This window comes from Halichoerus grypus, chromosome 4, assembly GCF_964656455.1.
Source record: "Halichoerus grypus chromosome 4, mHalGry1.hap1.1, whole genome shotgun sequence".
Classification (NCBI taxonomy): Eukaryota; Metazoa; Chordata; class Mammalia; order Carnivora; family Phocidae; genus Halichoerus; species Halichoerus grypus.
In genome coordinates, this window is record NC_135715.1 from 124,738,490 (window position 1) to 124,765,063 (window position 26,574).

Below are 26,574 nucleotides of genomic sequence, written 5' to 3' on the forward strand. Positions count from 1 at the left end.
GCCCCAGTCAGCTCTAGCTTACCTTCTTAAAGCTTCACAGCCAAAGAAAAAAGGAAGCTTTTCCCATAACTCCAGCTCAAAAAAAAAAAAAAAACCCTCCAAAACCAGCTTGGATCCCAGGCTTATTCTAATGAGTGAGCAGGTTCACTGTGATTGGGAGAGTAGTATTTGAAAATTCTATACTGTATACCCAAGGAGGTGGGAGTAAGGAGAGAGTGAATATAAAATGAATTTTTCTACTTCATGATATTGCCTTGCACCAGTCTGGATCTCAAACTCTGGCAAGATATAAAAACTGTTGTTGCTTGTTTTCTTTTGTTTTGTTTTGTTTTTCTTGTCTGTGGCAACCAGACATGGCTTCCTTTCCCAGAACAACCTTATGAAGTAGGCAAGCCTGCCAATAGAGCCCTTGAAATCACCTCCCTGCCCATATAGAACTCTTTTCTCATTCTTTTTCTCACCCAAAAGGCTAGAAAATTATGATAATGTTCATTTTTCCCAGCTTACTACAAAATAGTGGTTGTGATGTTTCAGCTTCAAAATAGATTTCTCGTACTCTCTTCATTAGATGAAGCCAAGGATGTTTGCATACAAAATGACTCAGAAAGGAAGTGAGTCTTGGCAGAAGGCTGATTGCTTTTTTTGTCTTAGGAACAGGTTCCCTGCCCCACCAAAAAGAAGGTTAGTTCAATCTACTTGGGTGGGTGAAGAACTAGTCAACAAATAGTTGAATGTATCATCTGTATTGCCCAATAACAGTGAAAATGATGCAACCTCATATTCTGTTACTAACAACTATTGAGTTAGGAATGGGGAACTATTTAGGATCATGCAAAAGTATAAAGACTTTTCATTTTACAAAAGCCAAAACTTTTACATTTCAAGTTCTCTTTGGTTTGGACAAAAGTCAAATTGAAAGTTGTCGCTTTTTAAAAATGTTTATTGTGTTCCCCATTACCATCAGAAGCACAAAAATTCCAACTATAATCTTTTCATATTTTATTTTAAAATATGCTTATTTATCTCCAAAAACAGTCATGAAAATGAAAGCCAGTTCTGCCCTTGTCGAACCCCTCACTTCCAAAAAACATTCTTTGTAAATTATTTTTCAGTATTTTGAATTCACTTCAAAGAGTCTGGCTAATATTTGAAAGGTTTTTTCCAAAGTCTTAGACATTACCACATGCACAATTTTGACCTTTCCATAAGCATTACCACTGCAGGCCAACTGGGAATTCTACTGGAAGAATTCAAGTTTCTCTTGTACTGGGCTGTATCTACCGACATTTCTCAAAGCATCACACACACACACACACACACACACACACTCCTGGCATAACTGTATAGTTTCTAAACCACACAGCATTGAAAAATGCATTGCACAATTTGGTTTTCAAATCTGTAAGGTTATCTAAACCACTGTACCCAAAGGAGGGAATGCATGTAGTTCACGAACGAGACAAAAAGATCTCCAGGACAGTCATACATCTTTTCCAAATTCATAGACAATGGAGCCAGTATAAGCCTGAGTTGTTTATTTGCTTTTACTGTGGTCATCATTATTGTTATCAGAAGAAATTATAGTTCTAAAAGTTCTAGATGTTTGTATTTTTACTGAAGTCATATGTCAGGTGGCACTAAAAGACTGATAAGGAAGACAATGCCCCCCTCCTGCCCCCACACTTCCTAACTTCCCAGCTCATCTACCAGAGGCAGCCCCTTTTCATTCTCTTGGCTATTCCATCAGAGTTACCATTTTATTTTCAAATCATTGCATACTCAATTTGCTGATTTTAGACATTAACTTCCTCCTATTATAAATAGGATATAGCTCCCCTAACCTGTTTTCTAAGTAGAATTATAGGGCTATTTTCAGTTTACATTTTATGACTATACAAATATTATTTCTTAATTTTTTTCTAAAAGCACCAGAGTGTCTTCCAACCACTTATCTTGTTTTTGCTTTTGTTTTCTTTTGTTTTTCCAAATGACCTCTCTTATCAGATGGTCCTTTTCCTGGTGGCCTTCTCCTGGTACCCTCTGTCCTCTGGCTGCATTCTGAACCGATTGCTCTGTAGGCCTGTTGTTCATCCTGAGACATCTCTTTCCTGTGCTCTTGGGTTTGATACACGGCTATCTGGATCCCATGTCTACCTCTTACTTAGTTTAGTGCTTCTCTTAATTGGAACCTATCCAGCTTCTCAAGAAAGCGATATGGGAAGTAAATTTTCTGAGTCCCAACATGTTAAGAAATGTCCTTTTCTGCCCTCACACTTGATTAATAATTTGGCTGGATGTTATATTCCAAGTGAAAGATCATGTGCTCTCAGATTTTTGAAGTCATCGCTCCATTATTGGATAACATCTGGTGGTGTTTATGAGGAGTCTAATCCAGTTATTCCACGAAGATGTATTGACCGCCTGCAGTATAACAGGCACTGCTTAAAATACAGCAATAGAAAAAGTAGCAGATCTCCCACCTTCATGGAGCTTACATTTCAATGTTGAAAACAGGCAGAAAAAAAAAGCAAATAAATGAGATCATTACAATTACGAAAAGTCCATGAAAATAAAACAGTGTAAAGGGGTGGGCATGCAGATGCTGCTTTACGACAGTGGTCAGAGGTTGTCCGAGGGAGGTGTCATTTACACCCAAACATGGACAATGCCTGAAGGGTCCAGGGGTGGTCCTGGGGGTGGGGGGAAGCAGCACAGGGCAGGGGGAGGCAGTGCTGGAATCCAGTTGGCTTGTCTGAAGTGGCTGTGTGACTGGAGCCTGGTGGAGCAGTGAGGAGAGGGGATTTTCAGGTAGTCCTGCTCCTGGTCCTACTTCATGAAGATTTTTGCAGAACATGGATGTTTTTCTTCATGAAAACAGAAAGCCACCAGAAAGTTTTAATTTTTTTTTACGATTTTATTTATTTATTTGACAGAGAGAGAGCGCATGCGCTCTTGGGCATGTGAGTGCGAGAGCGGGGAGGGGAGGGACAGAGGGAGAAACAGGCTCCCCACTGAGCAGAGAGCCTGATGCAGGACTCCATCCCAGGACCCTGGGTAATGAAACAATGTGACAGGTTTTTGAAAGATCATTGTGCGGTGTGGAAAACTGTGAGACTGGAAGCAAAGGGACCAGTTATGGTTGCTCTGGTGTCTGTGAGCCTGGGGTGTGGTGGTAGCAGGGGAGGTGGGAGCAGTGAGCAGATCTGGGATATATTTGAGAAGCAAATCCAACAAGAACTCCTCAAATTAGCATGAGGGATATGTCAGAAAGAGAAGGGTTTCAAGGGGGGCCTTTAACTATAAGTGTGATCTTTTGTTTCTTTAAAAATATATATCCAAAGAGAATAAGGGGAAATGAATGTTAATATATTTCATAAGTCTGGGTTGCATGGGTTCGTAGTATTCTCTGTGGTTCTCTGGACATTTTTCACTTTTTTTTTTCATTTTAATAATGGTATTAAAGAGCTAGCTAGAGCTCCACATTTGTGAATAAGGCCTGAGGACTTGGAGCTTCCCAGTTGGGTGACTGGACAGACCCCCGTGCAGGCAGTCTGTAGACTTAGGCTGATCCTCTGTCCAGCCTGGCATCTCCTTGTGAGTCCCAAGTCTGTCCTTTTCAGGATGTCTTGAGTAGGGACAGATACAGGTTTTGTGGAACCTGAAGCTTTTACAATATGGGACTGTCATAAATGAAAAGCATACCAAATCATAAATCTAAATTTAGCACAAAAGTGACTATTTATGAGAAAAAGGGGTTACAACAAATAGCTTTAAAAAGCTTTAAATAGCTTTAACTTTAGTTAAATAGCTTTAACTTTAAATAGCTTTAACTTTAAAAAGCTGACAAATTCCACAAATGTCACAAAATCCAGGAAAATAACAGTTTTTATTAATTCACTGTATGATACTTTTTCTTCTACATTTTTTTTTTTGCTATAGACTCTTGGCCTATTTACATAACAATAATATAAGATCATTTCTGTACAGAAACTAAGAAAATAATTCCTCCAGCTCAATTGATTTAAAAAAATGTTGGTAATTTGAAGATGTTTCTTTGAGTTTCACAATTCATTGGTAATGTCATATAAATTAAGATTGCTGCCAAATTTGGGGAGCCCTCTATTACATTTCCTCCGTTACAAGCTGAGAGATTTCAGGGCATTTCATATGCATTGTGTAATGACTAGTCTTAAAAGATATTTAAATTGATGACATTCATTAACCAACTTGTCATCATGTCTTCATCATGGTGGTATATTATGAGTTTCATGTTATCTTTACAATGTCAATATTGCATGTAAAACAGCCAGAAATTGATTTTTTTTCCAGTGTGTTCACATGATTCTCACTTCTTCATTAATTGGATTATCAAATTATCCAAAACCCATTATTTCTATTTAAAAGTTTTCTCTCTTAAGGAATCATTGACTTAGTATAACCTGAAATTGCTTCTTTCGAGTTTCTTCTTTATCTCAGAATAATTTCTACAAATTTCAGTTATTGTGATCATTTTAGTTTCATATTCCTTTAAATGTTTATCTAAATAAATACTTATATTACATATTCTGTCTTATTCTTTAATATATATAAGAGTTTTTACACTGCTGTTTTAGGCCATTTTGCCTTGAAGGCAATCTGATCCATTGGGATACCTAAATCATGTGATTTCACACATACACACTCATTGTGTGTATGAGTCTGTGTTCCTAAACGTGGAAATTCTAGCTTATTCTATTTTGTACAATTGCCATAAAAATATTGTATGGTGTAATAATTGTACACATCACATTATCAAGTATGTTTCCAACAAGAGAGAATCTCCATCTTAACCAGACACTTATGGGAATGAAATCCTTTGTTTACTCTTCATAAATCTGATGATTGGAAGAATTTTCCATGGACTAGCTTGTTTATTCTCCATTATTTACTTATTCCCTAAGCTGGGCACCATAAGACACATTCATGCCATTGTTTAACTTTTGTCCCTGCATCTTTGGGCCACAATGAAGATTTATTGATAGAATGAGTGATAGTTGATACAATGGTAGTCCCTTCTACATTGGGATGGCTAAGAACACTTTATACACAGAAGTGTCTGCAAACCACAGAAACATATCTCAGTAAATTCAAATTAAATGCATCCCCAGCTCACCTTTCCCATAGACATATTCCAAAATGCCCATAGCCACTCCAAAGCTGTCTGAAATGAGAGGGAATATGATGGAAAGGAACTTGAATTGGAAAGAGATAGCAGTATTAAATAATTAGAATTAAAATATTTCCTTTTGCAAAGTTTCAAAAACTATTTATGACCGTGTGAACACATTGTTGGTTCTGTCCCGGGCTCTCTCTCTTAGAAGGGTTCTATTCAGATGAGGGACTTTGAAGTTAAAACTTTATTACCTTCCCTGAAAATCTGCCTTTGCTCTGGAAAATGAAGCTCTAGTCTCTTCCTGCATGGAGAGAGTAAGCATGTATAGCAGGTGAGCATCAGTCTGGTGCTCTGTGTAGAAGGGCTGCTGTTGGGAGTGACAGTCCTCTTATAGTCTTTAACTCAGCTCCCATTTGCTCCATCTGGGAGCTCACCTCTGCCTCTCAACCCTCCAAATGCTCAGCTTCCCACTGGTTCTGCCATGACAATGCATTCTCTTCGTCGAGCCTTTCTCTCTGTAAGCACTATAAATCATGGCCACTCTGCCTGCTCGTCAGCTGCCACAGCTCCATCTGCTCTCTGACTGCTCTAAATCTCACATGCACCCTGGATGCTTCAGCAGGTGATACGTTGCTCTAATAGGACTTCTGGTTCTAGGCTGAGCAAGCAGAGTTGTTTATAGCATAGTCTTTGGAGTCAGCATTTTTGCTCTACTATGAATAGACATAATGAATTAGGTGACTGTATGTGAACTAGAGAAAAAAGATAGTGATGTGGATGTAGTCTCCCAAATACTGAGCCCCTTCCCATTGCAAAGTAAATTAAAAACAAAAACTTGTATTTACTAATGTTATGTCTTCCTTTCTCTTATTTTTATGGATTCATGCTCTTCTTTTTCTTTTTTAAGTCATTTTAGAGAGGCGCTGGAAGAAAAGGAAAGTATCTTTACCTGGACTCTTAAAAATTTTTCTCCTGTGAGTCCAGATAGTTTTCTAAATTTCCAAAGCCATGTTTTCTTCTTCATTCTGGCCACAAAAGAATCTGTGCTAAGTGCTATTTAGACTCAGTGTTTCCCAATAGAAATTTCTGCTTGAAAATCTAAGAAGTCCTTATGGGATGTAGGCTGGTTCTCAGCTCTTCCAAGAGGCTCTCATTCAGTAATCAGATATATCCTTCCATGGCCAGGTCTATGTTACTCCTCTGCTCACTTTCCTTGGTGGTTTGTCCTCTTACTGTATCTGCTTTACAATAAATTGCCTACAGTTCATACAGACTGGTCTTGAGCTTAAAATGGAAACAGAGACCTCTACATCTTAGGATTGGGAGCCTGACCCTTACAGAAAACCAGAAGATCAATGTCTACTAAACAATTAGTCATTAGTTAGATTTTTAGCTTTTGGTAGGCACAACACTGAGAAGAAAGGGGAAGGTCATTTAAAAGCTCAGAAGCTATTCTGGATGGTCTCTGAAAGGTTCTTTAGATTTTTCACTGAAAATTGAAAAGAAGTGATATTTATTCTTTATGTTTACTGTAACACTGGTTTTATTTCTTGGCCACTGTGAAAAGTGTCATAAACATACTTCTAATAATCTGTGAGGGCTTATCCAATTGTTTACTTATTTAGAATTTGTTTTCAAGTTATTACTAGTCTACAAGGTAGACCAAATAGCAGGAAGTTCTATCTCATTAACCCAAATATCATTGCCTTGGATCAAATGCATGTATAAAATGTATAATATTCACCCTAATGTGTACATTTGGTTTTTCAGGAACTTTAAAAAAACTAATAATAAGAATTCCAACTCTCTATGAATTCCTCCTTGTTCAGAAACGGTGGTATAAAATTTACTTTGGTGTAAAATCTGAGCATGGCCTTACCATCTCTGATGAATTTTAACAACACCCATTTTTTATAGAATTGTTACTTGAATAAAAGTAACACAAATAATGTTCATAATTATAAAACTACCTTGATTGATTCATTAAAAAAAAATATATTTCATGCCAGACATTGGGTTGTAATTTTCATAAGATCAGGGACTTCATCTGTTTTGTCCACCATTGTATTTCCAGCATGGTGAAGAGTACCAAGCCCAGACAAGGCCCTCGATACATAAAAGGTGTTGTTGAATAGGTAATTGAATACATAATAACTAATTGGGGGGACATAAGCAAATATAGTAACCTATAAGAGAAACCAAATAGAGGTCTATCTACTATATTAATTCATTATTGCTGGTATAACAAATTACCACAAATTCAGTGGCTTAAAACAATACAAATTTGTTGCCTTAACAGTTCTGGAGCTCAGAAGTCCTAAAATCTGGGTGTTGGCAGGGATTCTTTCGGGAGGCTCTAGGCGAGAATGTTCCCTTGCCTTTTTCAGCCTCTAGAGGCCACCCACATTCTTTGCTTGTGGCCCCTTCCTTCACCTTCAAAGCCAGCAGAGTAACATCTTCAAATCTCTTCTCCCTCCCCCTCTTCCACTTTTTTCCTCTGACTGCACTGTTCCCCCTCCTTCTCCCACTTTGACACTCCTGCTTCCTTATTATAATGACCTCTTATGTTTACACTGAGCATACCAGATAATTCAGGATAGTCTTCCTATCTCAAAAATTTTGACTTAATTACATCTGCCAAGTCCCATTTCACCATGTAAGGTAACATATTTCAAAGGTCCCAGGATTAGGGTGTGGGCACTGGATGGGGGGGGCACTTCATTCTGCTTACCATACCTAGGATATAATGTGCCACAGGAGAAGGGAGCTTCATTTCAATCTGGGGAGACAGGAAAAGGTTTATAGAGAAGGTTCTTATTGACCAAACTCTAGGAACATGAGCATATAAAAAAGAAAGACTTTTATTGGCACAGGAAACGTGTATAAATAAGACAGGAAACAGCAGATCTTATCTGATGACTTCAAGAGGCTTGTTAAGATTTGAATGTGGAACAAGAAAGATAAAGTTGGGGAGCATGTGCTGAACAATAAAAATTCTGAAAAAGCCTGTGGTGACCATTTCATGGAGAGTCTTGTAGGATTTGCTAAGGAGTTTGGACTTTATATTATAGGCAAGTTTGACCAATGAAGAATTTTAAGCAACCTAAAATATTTCAATGTTTTCTCTTTGTACTTGGGATAAAGTTTAATATCCTTAACATGGTGCCATATTGGTCCCCTTTGGAGGTCTGTTAAAGCCTATAAACCTCTTCTCAGAATAATATATTTTTTTAGATTTAATTTTTTTTTTTTTTTTGAGAGAGAGAGAGAGTGAGCAACAGAGAGAGAGAGCACAACCGGGGAGAGGGGCAGAGGAAGAGGGAGAGGCAGACTCCCTGCTGAGCACAGAGACAGGGCTCTATCCCAAGACCCCAGGATCATGACCTGAGCTGAAGGCAGACACTTAACCGACTGAGCCACCCAGATGCCCCTCAGAATAATATTTTTAAATGCATAAAGTACATAGGTTACAAGGAAAACAAGTTTTGTTGAAATAAAAAGTTCTACCCATCAGCCCCTTGGGCTTCCATTACAATACAGTATCATTCAGTAATTTTCCTCTATACTCTATACATATTCTATAGTTATTTATGTGATTATTTACATAATGCCTCTCTCACTGACCAGTCAATAATTTCCATGAGTGCAGAAGCTATTATATCTATTCCCAATGTCTACCTCAGCGTCTGGCACATAATAGACACTGAATTTATTTATTTATTTATTTACTTATTTACTTATTTACACTGAATTTTTAAAAAAGATTTATTTATTTATTTGAGAGGGAGAGAGCATGCATGCGTGCACACGCCAGTGGGGGGAAGGATAGAGGGAGAGAATCTTCAAGCAGACTCCCCATTGAACGTGGAACCTGAGGCCGGGCTCGATCCCACAACCCATGAGATCATGACCTGAGCCAAACCCAGAGTCAGACGTTCAACTGACTGAGCCACTCTGGGACCCTGACACTGAATTTTTAAATAAATTTTTTATTTTAAAAGTTCTAGATTTACAGAAAAAATTGTGAAGATAGTTACCGTATGCCCAATAGACAGTTTCTCCTATTATTAATATCTTACATTTGTATGGTTCATTTGTCACAATAAATGAATAAATATTGATACATTATTATTAACTAAAGCCCATACTTTATTCAGATTTTCCATTTTTATCTAATGCTATTTTTCTTTTCCAAGATCCCGTCCATTATATCACATTACATTTAGTCATCATGTCTCCTTAGTCTCCTCTTAGCTGTGACTATTTCTCAGGCTTACCTTACAATGGATAACCTTGAGAGTTTTGAGGAGTACTGGTCAAATATTTTGTATAATATCTCTCACCGGGATTTGTCTGATGTTTTTCCCATGATTAAACTGGAGTTATGGGTTCGGGGGAGGAATACCACAAAAGTGAAGTGTCATTTTTATCACATCATTTCAAGGGTGCATACATGATTTATCATTACTGGTGTTAACTTTGATCACCTGGTTAAGGCAGTGTTTGTACGTTTCTCCACTGTAAAGTTATTCTTTTTTTTCACCCTTCACATACTATATTTTTGGAAGGAAGTCACTATGCATAACCCACACCAAGGAATGGGGATTTATGCTCTACCTCCTTGAAGTTGGAATCTCTACACAAATTACATAGATTGTTTTTTTCCTGTGTGAGAAACTTGTCTATTCTCATCTGGTTTTTAATTTATTCAATCATTTATATCAGTAGTAATTCATGGTAATTTATTTTATACTTTGTCTTATAATCGAATACTACTTTATTTATCTTTTTGTTCAAATTGTTTCAGCTTTGGTCACTGGGAGCTTTTAGTTGGTTCCTGTGTCCCTCCTTACTCTCTGGCATGAGAAGATGCTTGAAGTTCATCATCTTTATTTCCTGCCCTAGCCCTAGAATTGGCTATTTTCCAGGGAGCCCTGGTTCTTTTTACTGGAGAATCAAGTTAGAAACCAAGATCTGGGCACTAGGTATGCTCATTCCTACCAGGGGATTGTTTGCTTCTAGGCCTTCTCAGCTGAAAGAGCAAGAAGTACATTTGTGTACTAACCCATTTTTGCACACATTTCCATATATATTTCTATTTGTGACCATATGCATATGGAGCTAAACATGAGTTCATAGTCATATCTCCAACTCTGATCGCTTAACATAGACTCATTCTAACCTCCTCCCACCCTTTTCTATAACTTCCCACTGCAAAGGTGAGAAACCCAGCTTACTCCATCTATCATCCAGTTACTTAGCTATTCAATTCCATCATACATGTATAGTGGTTTCAGAATTGTTAATCCATACACCCATGGGAAACAACTTCATTAACTAGATTACAGTGCTTATATATAGTTCCTTTCACCTTTAATCTTACAGATTCCAATCATTTCCAAAATGATTGTTGGCACCTTTTTCCTTCACCCGCTTCAGTGAGGTTGTTTCATATATTTGTAATACAGTTAGATTCCTTTTTTTCTAAGATTTTATTTATTTATTTATTTGAGGGAGAAGGGGGAGAAGCAGAGGAAGGGGGACAAGCAGACTCTGCGCTGAGCATGGAGCCTGACTCGGGGTTCCATCCCATGACCTTGAGATCATGACCTGAGCTGAAATCAAGAGTTGGATGCTCAACCGACGTTGCTGTAATACAGTTAGATTCTTTTGCCACAGTCTACATTCGCCCTAAGATCTCCCTGACCTCCTAAATGATTTTAGAATTTGCGTCCATTAAAAGTTACTCACTATAAAGTTCTATGGGTTTTGACAAATGCATAATGTCATGTGTCTACCATTATGTTATCATACAAAATGGTTTCACCATCCTAAAATATCTTCTTTGCTTTGCTTATTACTCTTCCTTCTTCCCGTTTTGAATTCCCAACAAACAAAAATTTATCATCTCTGTAGTTTTGCCTTTTCCAGAATGCCATATAAATGAAATAATTTAATATGTAAACTTTTTAGAGTAGCTTTCTTTCACTTAGCAAACACATCTATATTTTTGCATGTCTTTGCAAGGTTTGAAAACTCATTCCTTTTTATCTCTGAATACTATTCCATTGTGTGGATATACCGCAGTTTATTTATCCATTCACCTGTTGAGAGACATCTTGGTTTCTTCCAGTTTTTGCTAATCATGAATAAAGCTGCCATAAACATTCTGGCACAGGTTTTTATGTTGACATAAAATTTCAAATCAGCTGGGTAAATACCTAATTGCATAATTTCTGGATTATGTGATAAGACTGTATTTAGCTTTGTAAGAAACTGCTAAACTGTCTTCCAAAGTGTCTGTCCTTCTGTGCATTTTTCAATGAATTATGAGGAAGTCATTCTGGTGGCAGTGTGCAGATGTTAATATAATTAAAAGCTGGAGGTTAAATTTAGTCAAAAGACTGCTGCAATGGTTCTGGCCAGAGATAATGAATATCAGAAAAAGAGCAGCTGAGAGGTTAGAGGGCAGTGTCATGGCCTTGCAGAGTTAAAGATATAGAGTCCACAGAGATCTGGCCACTAACTAGATATGGGATGTTGATGATATGTGGTAGCCCCTAGGTGTCTAGTTCAAGCAACTTAGTAAATGGAAATAGAGAAGAGGGGCACTTTGGGAGGGTTGGAGATTTTGGAACATTATGATTACATGAGTCTGGAGTGTCTATGGGACTTACCAGGGGAAATGTCTAGGACACAGTTGTACACCTAAGTCCTGAGCTCAGAAATAAAACCTCTTTATCAGGATAGAAAGAAAGAAAATTTCTCACAGTTGTAAAGAGGCCTGTAGCAAATTCTAACTTAGTAAACTGTCAGCTTTGGTTTAAGAACCATCATTTCCATTAAATTTAAATTTTTGCATGCAATGTATTTGTCTGTTAAGTGACAGGGCCTTCTAAACGAAGATAGATATCTGCATCACCATCCTTGTATGCCTGGTTGCTAAATTATTCTACCTGCCAGCCTGGATAATTCAACCTCTATTTATCAACTATGTTCTGACTATTCCCTTAGATTACCAATATTTTGTGTTTTAAAACCAAGAAAGAGTTTGGAGACCATCTAGTTCAACCACTTATTCTCGAATATGAACCTAATTTGAACCTAATCAATTTCATTACTATCATCTTACTATGCTTCCTTGCTTCTTATTTTTAAAAAAAATATCTGGGTTCTTTTAAAGAAAAACCAAGATTTATTGTGATTCACAGGAATAAGTTGTTCTAAACCCTGGGATGAAGGTAATGTTACATTTCTTTATTTTTCTAAATCTAATAAAATCCAATTCCAATTCTCTGCCCACCAAAATTTGCAGTTCAGTTCCAGTGTCAGTGGTTTTTTTGGGACTCTTACTCTCTGGGGCATATTAGGTCCTAGAAAATGGGAATAAGACTGGGTCTCAGGTTTTGGAGATTACTGCAACCATCATGCTTTGCAGATGCCCTTGGGGGCTGGAAAAAGATGACAGCTCTTCAGTGGCTCTAGTCCTTTGTGGTAAGCTCAGTTACTAGAAACCTTTACCAAAGAAGAGAAGTCAGTTCACAGGACTCACAGGCTCTTCCTGCCTCTTCTGCATCTGGACATCTCAGACAAGTGCCCTCCAGAGAGCTCTTTACCACCCTCTCTCTTATCTCTTTTCCCTTCCTGGTAGATGCAACTCCATTGAAGTTAAATCATCCCCTTCTTTACCTTCAAAGTATAAACCTTTCCCCTCCAGACAATCTACCTTAATTATTTGGATAGATGTAGACCAGGAATTCTAATTTCTGTTGACCAGAACTTGAGAGCAAATGAGTAGACTTGGCCAGGTATAAGACTGACAAGTTAGGGACCATAAACCCTGTCTATAGGGTGCAGCACTATTCAACCATACCAAGTCTTCTGGTTCAACAAGAGGAGCCAAGAAGACATGCTTTTAGGGGAATTCTCTCAAATTTCAAAAGTTAGTGACTGTTTTAAAAAAGTTTTTTTTCAAAGATTTTATTTATTTATTTGAGAGAGAGAGACTGAGAGAGAGAGAGCATGAGAGGGGGGAGGGTCGGGAGGGTCAGAGGGAGAAGCAGACTCCCTGCCGAGCAGGGAGCCCGATGCGGGACTCGATCCAGGGCCTCCAGGATCATGACCTGAGCCGAAGGCAGTCGCTTAACCAACTGAGCCACCCAGGCGCCCTGTTTTAAAATATTTTAAAATGCCTTCAGATCAAAACAAAAAAGCCTGTAATCAATAGGCAACTATTTTGGAAACTTTTACATAGATCTTCTAATTCACATGTATGTTAAGGAAACACAAATTCTTTCTGGAAAATTCTACTTTCTAATCCTAGAATTAAAAAAAAAAAAAGATAATTACTCTTAACTGGAGTTCAGGGAAATTCATCATAGCTCAGGAACAACAGTGGATGAGGAGGTGCAGAAAATAAGTCTTATTTTTTTCTAATGAGTCTTCAGCAGGAGGATTCAGTTGAGAGTTAAATTTTCAACCTTTTTACATGCATTTTACAATGCTTCACATACATGACTTAATCTGGACATGTGAATAATAAATATCTGTGTTAGAACATAAAGCATTTGGATTAGCATTGAATCTTTGGTTTCTCTTCTATTGATTTTTCCCAGTGATTTGCCCAGTGAGTTCAATAACAATACCAATAGTTGATGGATTAGTAAAAATAAGGAAGTAGATGGTCCATTTACTATTTCCTGGTATTATAGCAAGATGATCCAATAATGTATTTTCTGTTTGAAACTATATAGCCCTTGATAATTATGTGCGTATGTGTGTTTATGTGTCTGTGTATGAAAATATTTGGTCATGACTATTTGTCTTGGTCTGTTCAGGCTACTATAACTAATTACCTTAGACTAGGTGGCTTATAAACAACAGAAATTTATTTCTCACAATTTTGGAGGCTGGGAAGTCCAAGATCCAGGTACTGGCAGACCCGGTGTCTGGTGAGAACCTGTTTCCTGGTTCATAGATGGCCACTTTCTCTTTGCGTCCTCAGGTAGTGAAAGGGAGTGAGGGAGCTCTCTGGGGCCTCTTTTAAAGGCGCTAATCCCATTCAGGAGGACTCCACCCTACAACTTAACCACATTCCAAAGGTCCTACCCCCAAATGCTATCACCTTGGGGGTTAGGATTTCAACATATGAATTAGAGGTGGACAGGGTACACAAACATTCAGTCCAAAGCACTATTGAACCATTTTATGAAAATCATTTGGAGGCACAGGCATAAATCCAATCATAGAACTCATAGCAAAGAGGTCTCTGCAAAATGAAGGTGCCTTTCTCATGGAAGTAAGAAAGAGTAATGGGGCCCTTCCTTCCCGTTTCAGTTTGGGAAGGCCTGACTTTTTACTTATTGAAATGAATTAGTAACTCTGTATCTTAAACTTCCAAAAAGTAGAAACTCACTCAAACTTACTGATTATAAAAAGACTCACTGCAAATCACTATGCACTTTTGTCTCCTTGAAATACAAAGAGCTCCATGCTTAGTATTCAATGCAATATGATTGTAAATGACAGCCAACCCTGGGAGGACCACCATATTTCATACTCAGAGGCCTCCTTAACTCCATGGTATGCACAGTGCATTCATTTCCTCATCATCTAATCAACTCTGTTAGCATTTTATCCTACTTCACCTCTGTGGCATTTTTTTCCCCCAAACCCATCATCTTATTCTAATCATGAGAAAAATATTAGAAAACTCAAACTGGAGGACATCCTACAAAATGCAAAACCAGTATTCTTCGAAACTGTCAAGGTCATGAAAACCAAGGGAAAATGGAGAAACTGCCACAGACCAGAGGAGAGTAAGAAAATATAACAACTAAGTGCAATGTGATATCCTAGGTGGGATCCTGGAACAGAGAAAGGACATCAGCAGGAACACTTGTGAAATTCAAATAAAATCTATAGCTTAGATAATAACAATGTATCACTGTTTTGACAGATGTGCCATGGTTATGTGAGATGTTAATAGTAGAGAAAAACAGGCAAAAAGTTATGGGAACTCTCTATAATGTCTTTGAAATTTTTTATAAATATGTAATCACTTCAAAATAAAAAAATTATTTAAAAATTTTTTTTAATTGTGCTAAAGTTAACTCCCTGGGTATCCTGTCTAATTTAGCTTCTTCAGTCAAGCAACTTAGTAATAGGTTTTGGACATCAAACAAAGCTCCAGGTGAATACTGCTGTTTTCCATTACCTTGTGGCCCCTAGAGGGTCTGTCCTGAGTCAATACATCAGTCAGGAAGGAATCTTTTGGCTGAAATTTCAATTCAAATCAACAAACAAAAGTGGGAATTTCTCAGTTTATATAACTGTAAGTCTAGGGTTGTACTGGCTCTAGAAAAAAGAGAATATTATCAGTAGTTCTTCCTATTCTCTTAGCCCTGCTTTCTGTTCTGTGGCTTCATCCTGAAGCCCTTTATCATGACTTTCTGCAACCCCACACTATACCCTCTGGATTCAACTTCACCAGAAAAGAAACTATGCCCCTCTTTCTAATAGTTCCAGCAAAATTTAATTCCTCCTCATTGATCCTGATTGGATCATGTGCCCAACCACAAACAAATCATTGTAATTAGAGAATGCAATGTTTTGATTGTCAGACTTGAGCCACAAGCCCACCTCTGAATTGAGGGTGGAGTTAACTTCCCTGGAAGCTCATGAGCTGACAGTTGTTTCTCAAAGGGAAAGGCAAGCATTGTGACAAGGAGCTGACTAAATGGATGTAGAATAGTAAAAAAGAACAGATATCTATTTTACCTACAGTGTATTTCCTTTAAACTAGGCTGCTTCTCCAGACTTCCATCCCTGGCTCATAACCAGTGCTTTTCTATAGAAAGGGAAGTAGCCCTGCTTCGTCTATGCCCCTCTCATGTCTACCTGTAACTGACTCACTATAACACCAAGATAAGTGTGGGTTTACCTGTCCTAGAAATGTTGATAAACCTTCCTTGACTCCAACCACATTTTTCTCTTCCCTTGTCTACTCTTTAATTCATTTGTGGTATTTGAAGTTGGTACTATAAGCAGTAACAGCCATTCCTATGTAGGTATGGTTTTATAGCCCTACTACAAACCAACAACATGTTCCCTACTATGGGCATAGAAACTGTTGTGTTGTTGGTTTTTTGTTTTTTGTTTTTTGTTTTTTTCTTTCCATTGTGGCTCTAGTTCTTCTCTAGAAAAACTTGAATTATTCCTCAATCTCATTATCTGTCTGAGACCTGATCAAAGAAAAAAAGTCATAGTTTCCTATTGCCTTGTGTCAGGAAGGCTTTGATGTTTGATGGCTTTTCATCTTAGAGTGTTTTTTCTGCCCAGAATTTTTGACTTTGGCTCCCTTCAGCTCACTTGGGCCACTTGAGCAAACCATGATCACATATAACTCACAGATACCCAGACCAAGAGTTGGGGTTTGGGAGAAGCAAGCAAAATGGGCATTTCTATCACCGGGTGGACCATGTGTAGTAGTCAATGTCTTGTGTGTGTGTGTGTGTGTGCACGCACATGCCTTGACCACATACTTTGAGCACTCACTGTTCCTTACACTCAGATGACTCTGACCGAAAACACCTGAAACTGCCTTCCAGATGACTCTCTTCAACCACAGGAAGATGCTTGACTCACATTTGGGGTAAGCCAAAATTGCCAGGGAGGTAATGCTCTCTGGAATAGAGGCCTCAACAAATCACAGTAGTTGGTAGATAAATACCACTATTTTTTGCTCCTCAGGATCCTTCCATGAAGAAAATGCCTTAAGCCTCTGGGTGAGGACAGCAAATCCTCTCATCCCTGATGCCCAAGTAAAAGTTCATTGCTTCTGGGGGAGAGCTGGGAACAAAACCTGTGTCTGTCTAGAGTATGGAACATAGGCACAGATCCATTGCTGCTAGGGGAGGTATAGCAGCAAAAACCCTCTGCTCCTGAGGAAGAGGCAGAAAAGCATCTTGGGTGTAGGCTCCTCCACCATTAAGCAGAAGCTGGCTACTACAAGGATGGAGCAGAAAAGCATCCCACTCAAGACCAACCACAGATACAAGGCAGAGCTTGGCAGCAACAGGGAAGGGGAGCAGGAATGCTGAAAAAGCACAACCCCCAAGGACAAGGTATAGAAGGCCTGCTTGATTCAGGTCAGGAAAAGAGAACCCTCCCACATCTGCTGTGATACCAGCAGTGAGTGACGAGCCAAAGCAATCAACCACATGCAAGGGCATGGACAGAGATCCCATCTTTAGCACAGGCAAAGGGGACTGCTAAAGCTGAAGATGGACGAAGAACACAGAGAAAAACCTTCCAGCACACTAGGCTCTACTCTGAGTACAAAACAAGGGCAACTAAACTCTGGAAAAATTTGAAACCTGTGGTGAAAAGAAGATGAGAATAGCAACTACAAAACCCAACCCCAGCTCAGCTCGGGACTAATTTGACTCAACCGCACATGCTAAGGACCTGACAAAAAGGCAAGCAAATTTCTAGGTGTAGATATTATTTTACTCAATCTCTTCTATTATATACACAATACCTGGTAGTTAATTTAAAAAAAAAGAAAGAAAGAAAATTAAGAGATAAAGCAGTCAATTGAACCAGATTCAGAGATGACCCAAATATTGAAACCATCAGCCAAAAACATTGAAACAATTATAATTAATATGTTAAAGGATCTGATGGAATAGGTGAGCAACTTTCATGAACATACAAGGAATTCCAATAAAGAGATAAAAATTACTAAAAAATATATACTAATTGAAATGCTACAAATAAAAAACATAATATCAAAGATAGAGAATTCTTTGACAGGCTTATCAGCAGGCTGGAAGAGCTAAGAAATCAGTAAATTTGAAGATATATCAAAAGAAATTATTCAAAATGAAACACAAAGGGGGGAAAAGAGAATAATAATAATAATAAAGAACAGAATTCCAAAAGCTGAGCACAATATTAAACTTTTAACATACATGAAAATGGAGTCCCAGGGAGAGGAAACAAAATGGAGCAGAAGAAATATGTGAAGAGATGTCTTCAAATTTTCCAAAATTAGTAATAAAAAACAGCAAGTCATAGATCTAAGATGCCCAGAGAACCTCAAGCAGAGTGAACACCAATAAACACACAAATATTCCTACCACCAATCAAACTGCTATAAACCAAAGACAGAAGATTTTGCAGGCAGCAAAAGCAAAAACAAACATTACATACAGAAGAACAAAGAATTATAGGAGACTACTCATTAGAAACTTTGCAAGTTAGAGGACAATGAATCAAGTGCTACAAGGAAAAAGAAAAAAATTGCTGACCTGGAAATCTATACGCACTGAAAATACCTTTCAACAATGAGAGTGAGCTGAAGGTATGTTTTCAAATAAGCAAAAACTGAAAGAATTCACTGTCAGCATATCTGTACAACAAGAAACGTTACAGAAAGTTCTTCACATACAAGGAAAATGATACCAAATGGTAATTTAGATCTACAAAAAATGAGAGAGAGAGAGAGAAGAGAATCATAAATGGTAAAAATAAGGGTATATGTAAAAATATTTTTCTTAATTTTAATATTTTAAAAGATAATTGATTAAGACAAGAGTGGGCAAACTTTTTCTATTAAAAAAAACAGATAGGGGCGCCTGGGTGGCTCAGTTGGTTAAGCGACTGCCTTCGGCTCAGGTCATGATCCTGGAGTCCCTGGATCGAGTCCCACATCAGGCTCCCTGTTCGGCAGGGAGTCTGCTTCTCCCTCTGACTCTCCCCCCTCTCATGTGCTCTCTCTCTCATTCTCTCTCTCTCTCAAAATAAATAAATAAAATCTTTAAAAAAAAAAATTAAAATTAAAAATTAAAAAACAGATAGTATTTTAGGCTTTACAGACCATATAGGTTTCCTGTTGCATAATCTACCTTATGGTTGTTATTATTTACGTAATCAATTACAAATATAAAAACCATTCCTAGGGGTGCCTAGGTGGCTCAGTCAGTTAAGCATCTGCCTTCAGCTCAGGTTATGACCTCAGAGTCCTGGGATGGAGTCCTGCATTGGGCTCCCTGCTCAGCGGGGAGTCTCCTTCTCCCTCTCCCTTTGCCCCTCCCCGCCTCAGTGTTCTCTCTTGCACACTCTGCTCTTGCTCTCTCTCTCTCTCAAATAAGTAAATAAATAATCTTTAAAAAAAAAAAAACACAGGCTGTATAAAAGCAGGCCCTGGGCAGGATTTGGACTGCAAATCATACTTTGCTGTCCCCCTGATCTGAAGCAAAACAGTAACTATAGTGGGTTATGTGAGAAGTAAAATGTATGGCAATAATATGGGAGGAGGAAGTAGAAGAGAGTGAGAAAGGGATTGACAACATTTCAAGGTTCTTACACTTTAGGAGAAGTTGTATAATGATGGAAGGTAAACTGTGATAAGTTGAAGATGGATATTGTAAGCCCTAAAGCAATCACTAGAAAAATTAAAAAGTGGACATAAGATGGAATTATGAAAAAATATTTAAATAATAAAAAAGACAAGAGGGAAAAAGAAAAAAGAACAGAGATAAACAAATGAAAAGATGGTAAATTTAACTCTAACTATATCAATAATTACATTAAATATGAATTGTCTAAATGTTCCTATTAAAAGGCAGATTGTTAGATTGAATTAAAAAGTAACATCCAACTGTATGCCATATGCTACACAAGAAACCCACTTTAAATATAAAGACATAGGTAGGCTAAAAGTACAGTGATGAAAAAAGATATACTATGCAAATTTAATTTTTTAAAAACCTGAAGTGGCTATATTAATATCAGACAAAGTCAATTTTAGAACAAGTAATACTATCAAGGGTGAGAGATATTACATTATGATGAAGGGGTCAATTATCAAGAAGCCATAATATCACTAAGTGTTTATGTGTGTATCAACAAAGAGTCAAAATACATGAAGCAATAACTGACAGAACTGAAAGGAAAAATAAATAAATCCACAATAATAATTGGAGATTCTAACATTCCTTTCTCAATAATCAATAGAACAAAGAGATAGAAAAATCAATAAAGATATAGAACACCAGTATCAGTCAGCTCAACATGACTGCCATTTATAGGACCCTCCACCTAATAACAGCAGTATACACATTCATTTCGAGTGCACTTGGAACATTCATCAAGACAGACCATAAAACAAATCTCAAAAAAATGGAAAGAATAGTCCATTGACTACTTGACAATAGTCAAGTATATTCTCTGACCACAACAGAATTTCACTAGAAATCGATAACAGAAAGCTATCTGGAAATCCCTAAATACTTGGAAATCCTACTACACACTTCTATACAACTCCTAGGTCAAAGAAAAAGACACAGAGAAAATTAGAAGATATTTTGAATTGAATGAAAATGTAACCAAAACATGAAAATTTGTGGGAGGCCCAATATAACAAATATTTTTTGAGTTGATACCAGGAGCCAAACTCTGTTTTAGATGGGGGCAATATCCCAGGTGGGTAAAACCTGAGGGAGGGAAGCTATAATTTTGTCAAAAGCTGCTGGTCGTGTCAGGTGAGATGAAAATTGAAAGTTGGCCCCTGGCTTTAGTAGCATGGCTGGAGGCCAGTGGTGACCTGCACGTGAGGAGTTTGTGCAGAGCGGTGGGGGCACACACCGAGCTGGAAGAAATGGGCTGAGAGGAACTGGCTGAGCTGAGTGCTAGCTCAAGGCGTTTTTCCACAGAAAGGAACAAGAGAAAGGATAGTAGTCAGTAAACGGAAGTAGGGTAAGGAGAAGGTTTTGTTGTTTTGCCTTCTATTTTTTAAATTATTTTTTTAAAGATTTTACTTATTTATTTGAGAGAGAGAAAGAGCATGAGCAGCGGGAGGGGCAGGGGGAGAGGGAGAAGCAGACTACCCGCGGAGCGGGGAGCCCGATGCGGGACTCGATTCCAGGACCCTGGGATCATGACGTGAGCCGAAGGCAGACGCTTAACGACTGAGCCACCCAGGCGCCCCTGTTGTTTAGTCCTTTCAAGGAGAAGAACTAGCACCATGCTTGCCTTCTAATGGGCATGATCTAATGGATGGCTAATAATTGACCATATAGGAGAGAGAGGGAAGACATGCTGGACTGACGTTCCCGCCCCTGCCCCAGGAGAGAAGGGAAGGCTGTGGTACAAAAGCACGTATTAAGGAAAATATTAACACACAACTCACAGGCCTGCGGTGAGGAGTAAAAAAAATCATGCATGAAGAGTAGTTGTTTCCAGCATGGAGAAAGTGCTCAACAAATGTTAGCCATTACTACTACTATTTATTGTTGTTCTGTTGTTGTTCTTGTTCTTGTTCTTGTTGTTAACTCTTCTAGGCCTTATTCTTCTCATCTATAAAAATTAGCTGGCATGTATTTATTTCTTGCGCTACCCAGTTCTGACGCGCTGTGAGATGAGATTACTCAGGAAGTTGCCCATGATGTCTGAAGAGGACCTCATTTCCGTGCCAAGATCACGCGAGGTCACTGGGTACTATTTAAAATGAAACCTATACACAGCTTAACTAGAACAGCCATGTGGGAAACCTTAACGCTGTGCACGAGGGAGAGCTCTAATGCCCCTGGGCCTGTGCTGCGGCAGGAACGCAGGGCAGAAAAAATTCTCCTAACACCTGAGTCTCTGAGACTCTCCAAAAGCAACTGAGTCATGCAACTCCCGTTGTAGACCGGGTTGCTATGTAAACTGGGCTCCATAAGGCATTTAAAGACTTAGCACAAGTGGCTCGAGGTTTAATCTTTTAATTCCATTGCTCCGTAAGTTCCTTATAGGTTCAGTGAACAAGGAATTTAGACATAATATTAGAAACCCATTTTCAGGAAAGGGCTTAGGCCTGGAAAAAATGTGCTGCATTTTAGTACACAAAAGACACCGCATACTAATCTCTAGATTTACTCCGTCTACGGGTAATTCTCGTGCAGGGATCCTGCTGAAAAGACTCATGCTTACACAGTAAATTGTCTGCGGTGTATTTCTTTCCTGCACCATCCCCCCCCCCCCTCCCAGCACCTCCAAAGGCCTCCTTTATTAAAAGGCTCGTGTAGATGGAATATGTTCACAAACACGCTAATTTGGGTTATTGGCTCCGTGATGAAAGCCCCGATTCACTGTGAAACATTATGTGCCACTTATGGACTTGGGGACATTTGCACTTTAGAACAGTAGAAAGAGTCACGTGAACACATTATCAAAAACAGTATGGATGCTCAAACCACTTGTCACCTAGCCAAGCCGAAGGAAGGCTGAGCACTATAATAGATGGAAAGATAGTGTCAGGAAAAACAAGTCGCAATTTATCCAGCCTGAAAAACCAGTGCTAGTTTGCATATATCAGATTTAATTTTATTTTTCATGAGTCACTTGAGGGCAAGACACATTTTATATCTGAGCTACAAAGAAGTGCTGAATTTTCTCTTCCTGCTCTCTCCCTCCTCCCCGTGGGAACTTGACAAGTTATGAAATAGTCGTGACACTTTTCTAAAATCACCAGATTTTTTTCTGGTTTTTAATATTTGGTTACATTAACTGTTTAGTAACTCTAAACAATTGCACAAGGATTCATGAGGCTGGGAAGCCATGAGTTAAGTTGCTGGGGCAGAGGAGCTTGGAGTGAGCTTGTGACTAACACGTGGTGTCCCAAATTTCTTGTTTGGACAAAGAAGGTAATTACCTGCACTTACATTTTTCTATCTGGAACATCCAGACAATGATAGTCCCTGCAAAGGAATGTTGCAAGAATTAGAAAACTGCTCTAAAATCTCTTAGCACTTCTAGACAACAAATTCCACCACTGTTATATTACATATCATAAATACTATATTTTATTTTGATAATGGCGCCGTCAAGGACTTTTCTCCTTTACCCTCTGGTTCCAGGTTTCATAGAATTTAAAAAAGAAAAGAAAAAGAAAAACTCATCTGAGGTTGCAGTCAGAGAGAAAAGCACAAGAAAAGCATTTTTGATGTAGTAAAACAATTTTACTATGAGTGTCATCAAGGTATAAAGGAGAGAGACAAATTGTGGCATGTTTTATCACTTCAAGATAATTAAGCCAATTTTCACCGATGCTTATAAAAGTTTGACACGGAAACAAGAAAACTCTGTTACAAAGTCAAGTTTTCTATTAGAATCTTCATTGTATATATTCTGCTATGACAAGAATGGATTTTTTATCTTTTTCCTAACTTGATGCCTGATCTTGGGGACTATGTGTGCTAACGTTGTCAGATTTGGCAAATAAACATACAGGACACCCAGTTAAATTAGAATGTCAGGTAAGGGGCCCCTGGGTGGCTCAGTCAGTTAAGCGTCTGCCTTCAGCTCAGGTCATGATCCCAGGGTCCTGGGATCGAGCCCCGCATTGGGCTCCCTGCTCCTCAAGGAGCCCGCTTCTCCCTCTCCCTCTGCTGCTCCCCCTGCTCGTGCTCTCTCTCTCTCTCTCTCTCTATTAAATAAATAAATAAATAAAATCTTAAAAAAAAAAAAAGAATGCCAGGCAAATAAGTAGTTTTTAGTATAAGTGTGTCCTATGCAATATTTGGGACATACTTAAACTAAAAAATCAGTCTGGTTTATATGATATTCAAATTTAACTAGGCAACTTATATTTTATCTGCCAAACCTAAACATGCTAGGATTTTTTTCTACCAAACCTGTGGAAGAGAGGGGCCAGCATGGTTTGTCAGCTAGCTGGATGTCCCCCCTGAGAAACGTGAGTCACCGCACCTAAAGGTTATAGTTACCCTTGGTGAAGCCTGACTTGGGACCGGTACACCAGACAGGAGAGTTGGTGGGGGTGGGGCGGTGGAAGCAGAGAGGAAGAGCAGAGAATTTGGAGCTTTGCTCATCTGATGCTCATGCTCAGGTAGGTGACCTCACACAGCGTCCCAGGGACCTGTGTGGGGTTGATGCTGGAGTCTGGGGATCAGTGGCCCAGGGACTCACTTGGGAATTCTGGCCAGAACAGCAGAGAGATTCCAGACCTTACATTCTGTGCTGATTCTCATAGAGATGGAAAGTTTTTAGCTCTTGCAGCTACATGCAGCTAGAACAGGAGGAAGGGGGTGATGCACAAATGTTCTCCCATTTTAAACTTCATCGAGGGGTTATTATTATGTTCATATCATGTTTGATATTTCACCGGTAAAAAAATCAAGATTTAAAAGCACTGGCTTTCAAGTCAAACTGACCCGGGTTTGAATTCTGGCTCCACCTTCCAGCTGTGAGACTTTGAGCAAGTTGTGTGAACTCCCTGTGTAAAATAAAGGTAATACTACTTCGCAGGGATGTGGGGAGGAGTAAGCAAGTAATCTCTAAAATTTTTAATACCGTGTCTGCCAGAGTAAGGTCTCAGTAAGTACTACCTATGTGGTATTAATAGACTTTTATAAGGGTCAAATTCTTAATCTGAGTATTACACAGAAGTCCTGTTCTAGTTGTGGACTTAATGGTATTCATTGACAATCTCTGATGAAAAATCCATAGCAGGTGTTAGATTGGCCCTTAATCATTATCATCCTATTAGGGCAAAAAAGCTGTTCGAGTCCAGTGATCACACTTTCTGTTATTTAAGCTATAACCCCATAATTACTAACAAGAAAAACCTTCTCTGATTGAATGAATGAGCTCTAAACAAAGAAAATCCCTCAACTCAATATAGGTATTTGAATTGATCAAAATGAGCTATTTCATTGATTCTTCAATAACATAACGTCCAAATGTGAACACTGCATGCCCATAATATTACTATGCATTTTTTGACAGCTTTTGGGTTTCAAGAGTCAGCACACATAGAGCAGTGGTTCTTCCCCTCGCTGTACAGAAGCATCATCTGAAGGGCTTTTTATCTTTTTTATTTTTTTAAGATTTATTTACTGTATTTTAGAGAGTGAGAGAGAGTGGGGGTGGGGGTGAGGTTGTACATAGGGAGAGAGAATCTTAAGCAGACTCTGCTGAGCGTGGAGCTAATGCGGGGCTCGATCTCGACGATCCTGAGATCAGGAACTGAGCCAAAATTAAGAGTCGGCCACTCAATCAACAGAGCCACCCCAGGCGTCCCATGCAGGGCTTTTTGAAAAAGCAAAAACAAAAGCAAATGAGAAAGGGCACTCCTCCCAGACCAATTTGATTAGAATCTTGAGGTAAGCATGAACAACAGTATGTTTTAGGAGTTTTCTGATTTTAACAAGAAGCCAGTTTGAAAATATTGGGTAGAGGAAAGAACACGAGATTTTGAGTCTTCCCAAGCTGAACTGAAACTCAGGGCTCTGTATTTATTAGCTATGTTGCCTTGTGCAGTTGATTAATTTCTCACGGCATTGGTTCTCCTAAGGATCTATGGAGTTCCTACAAAAATGGAAGTTACCATTCTAGAGTTTGTATAAAGAAGGTGGGCTCCTTTAGTCATCTCCAGCCAACCAGAGCATTTCTTTCTTTCCATTCAAAAAAATTTCAAATTTTTTCAGTATATTTCTTGACTTTTTTTTATTGCATGATTGGAAGCTGGCTCTTGATGTAAAATGATTTCTTAGTTGTATTATACATGTCATTCGTGTTGCTGTGTTATCTTGGCTCTTTCCAGAGCCATTTCTGGAGGTTGGACATAAAGGGCTGAAGATTTTGGTACAAAATTTTATTTAAAGAAATTTAAATTGGTTTCACCACACAATCGTTATTATTTCCTTATGTTTCCTGCCTTTGGTCTAACAGCAGAAGAATTGGCTCCTGCTGTGCCGTGCTTACCAAAGAGCTTCTACTCTCCCTTAGTCTCCAATTTCCAAAATTTGGAAGTTGGATTAGAAATTGATTTTAATACTTACTATTTTATTTTATGGTAGTCTCCCTTGCTAAAATTGCTATCTAATACAGGTTTATTTTAAATCTTTAATCAATTTTTGTTACCAGAATATTTTTGCAGTTCTCACCATAGCCCTTGAGGTTCAGTGATAAACAAAAGTGTCACATGGTTAGGATTAGAAATCCAATTCCCAACTGTCTTCGAGATGAATGGATATAAAGGTTGTAAACAGAGTTAATATTCAAAATACTTAGAAACCAGCTCTATAATATAAATTATAGTAAGAATAGTACAATTAAAAATATAATCCCCCTTTTTTTCAAACGTAACCGTATGATGATGATGTATTTATGGCAAAACTATTTTTAATCAAGTAACATGACATGTACCACAAATTATTCACCAAGTCATTTTGAGAATTTCCAAATAATTTATCAGTTTTCAAAAATTAATGTTATCTTTTTTCTCATTAAGTTTTTGTGTTTTGGCTTGTTTGTTTGACATGGCTGTCACTAGCTATATGGTAAACTCATCTGAACCATAAATTGACTTAAAAAACTCCATCAGACTCCTTGAACGGCTCCTCCATTAAGTGGAT